Here is a 3,021-nt window from a genome sequence, read left to right as displayed (position 1 = left end):
GTCCCTAGCTGAATCAAAAGTCTTTCTATGCATCTATTTAGAAAGTAATGATGCTAGCACCTCATCCATATTGAACTTGGTGGTTGCACTTGTTGGCATTCTACACTCTAATGAGAATAGTTGATGTTGTCATTGATGGAAACCAACTAGCATCCAACTGGAAAAATGTTTCTACACATGCATTGGCATCACAAACATCATCCACTGACAGACACTTTCATAGGCATCCAGATTACACCAAAAATGAAGTATACCGAAACTTAGGCGGACATGGGATAAAGTTTTTCTTATAAGAATTGTATTGTAAATATAATTAATTATTTGTAAGTCGACTTGGTATATTGTAAAGAATCATATATTTATGAGATCTCATAGGTCATTTTATATAATGGTTGAATGTAATGGATAAGTGATTATTATTGATATATGTAAAGATAGCGGAAGGTTTTAGTTAAAGTATCTAACTGAGCTTAAAGCGGTACTGAACCAGGCATGAGAGATGCTATTTTGAGTAGTACATTGTATTGGATTTAATTATTCATTTTGTAGTTAGTGAGACTCTTTTGAGCAGTGCTCTCCAGGAAGTTGGCCTTCCTGCATGTGCAGGCCCCTGTTGTAAGTAGTATTTATTCATATTGGCCAGTGAGTAAATATTGTGGGTCACAAATCCCAATAGGGTTTTGTGAGGCCCTACCCCGGCCCATCCTAGCATTTCAATGATTTTCATGTTGGAACTATTATGGATGCTTTATTTTTATGCATTATCGATATAGAACTTTATATGATCCCAGGAATTGCATAACATTGATATATTGATGCTTCATTTCTATGCATTGTGGATATAGAATTTTATATGATTCTAGAATAGGATAACATTGAGATGGCGTAGGTCATTATTTGATTTGCATGACTTTATTATGATGCATATCTTATGAATGGATTAAGTTTATGAGGACTATGATAATTGCTTACGTGGATTTGCTTTGATATACGGTAAATTGATTTGTATGATGTCAATTGTATGTAGAGTGATTGAGTTGTATTCTTATTATGTGTTTATTATTATCTGAGGCTATTGGAAAGTACTAATGTGTAATTGAGATGCATAGGAAAATTATCCATGTGACCATGGAAATATTATGGAGAATCAAGTCTAGGCCTATGTACGTTCGTAAAACGAGGGGTTTTCTATTTGGAGAGACAACACCTCGTATGTATTGTATCTATTTGTAAACGTAAATGTTTGCATCTGTGTAAATTGTATTTATTAAATTGTTTAAATCATTCAAGGGACAACTGCCATGTGTGTATTTGTGATGTGGAATTATTTTTGTAGTGTCACTTGACACATATGTTGTATGTTGTGTTGATAAATTCTCATGTCACCTTTTTGAGAGATTTATTTTTTGTTTAATTGATATATTTCTAAAGTATCTTTGAAGGTTCCAAGAAATCTAGGATAGTGAGCTATAAGGAGGGTCAACTCAGAGTTGACCCGTAGGTTAACTTTAGGTGGACTTTCTAAGGGTTAAACCAACTCCTAGAGTCAGTTTTGGAGCATTTTTAGAGGGCCCTATGGGGTACCTATGGGTGAAGGCCAAATTTGGCCATGTGTCCTTCCCCTAGGACTTGTTTTACCTCCCAAAAAAGTGGGTTTTCGTAGATGGCCGAATCTCATCTTTAGGAGTGCCATCCTTGGTTAGGTAACCTTCTTGGTATGTGTCATTCCTCTTCCCTATTACATTCCTCTTCTTGAGGTGCCTTCGTTAGGGAGTGTGTAAGACCTAGGGAAGACCAACCAATGGGAGCTTCTCACTCTATCCAAGAGGTTGGAAAGAATGGGAGAAGCCTTCTTAGGAAAGAGATTGAGACTTAGTGAGTTAATCACCCACTCTCCATCTTTGGAGATCTTGCAATTTTTAAAAAAAATCAGTTTTGGAATATAAATTTTGGCTAAGTGTTGTAGAAAAGATTTGTGGAATTGGGCTACTCTTCTCCAAGATATCCCTAGAATACCCCTAGCAGATTCAAGGTTGGTGTATTTTCTTACTTGTATGTGGGAAATCTACTTGTAGGTTTGCTTGAATGTAAATGTTGTTTTCCTTTCTTTTTCCTTTGTGAAAATATTATGTGATCTTCCTCTTATTTCTATTTATGCATTTTCTTATGTTTTGGGAGTATCCAAGGCCTTCTTACCCTTGAGAGGGTAGAATGGTCTTGGGGGTGGAAGGAGTTTGACAACCTTAGAGTGAGAGGCTCTCATTATGAGAGTGATCTCAAGGGTTTGTTTATGTGACCCTTGCTGCATAGTTTTGTTTATGCATTCGGGGGTCATAAGGGGAGAAAGTATGGCATGTATGCCTTGGGGGTCATAAGGATGTTGGGTTAAGATGATTTTTGTTGTGTTCTTGGTTGTCATGAGTTGGCTGTGATCTACTATCTTGTAGTTCTCCTCAAAGGTATTTGGTCCACTCCCACCCTTGTAAACATCACATTATGTGATAAAGTTTCAACCTTGGGATGGGAATGTGTTTGTTGAGTTTTTTTTCATGCTTGTTTGTATTTTCCTGAGTGTAACCCGTCGAGGACTTGGCTCTCCAAGCTCGAGGGTGGCTTCTAGTAAGCCTAGGCTGGGAGGTGAGCACCCCATGGTCTCAAGCTTAAGATTTGTATGCAGGTTGCTTGGAAAAGAAGAAAAAAAAAGAAAGCTAGGAGTTGTTGATTTCAGTTTAGTTGTAGAAAAAGAATAGGAAATGTAATATTATATTTTAGTTGCAAAAATGTAAATGAGGAGCTTTATGTTGTATTTATTTTTGTATAAAGAAATGTATTATTTTACTTAAGTCCTCATTATTAGGAATGAGAGACCAGTTGGGGTATTTCACCCATTGTAAAAGTTGACTATTGTATTCAAAATATTCTTATGAGAAAAGTGTTTTTGAAAAGACTGTAATGTTAATACCATTGTCTTTTATCTGAAATCTATCGATTATATGAAAACTGTCATTTATCTGAAAACTG

The sequence above is a fragment of the Cryptomeria japonica genome, chromosome 1, assembly GCF_030272615.1.
Source record: "Cryptomeria japonica chromosome 1, Sugi_1.0, whole genome shotgun sequence".
NCBI classification, from domain to species: Eukaryota; Viridiplantae; Streptophyta; class Pinopsida; order Cupressales; family Cupressaceae; genus Cryptomeria; species Cryptomeria japonica.
This window is presented reverse-complemented; position numbering follows the sequence as displayed.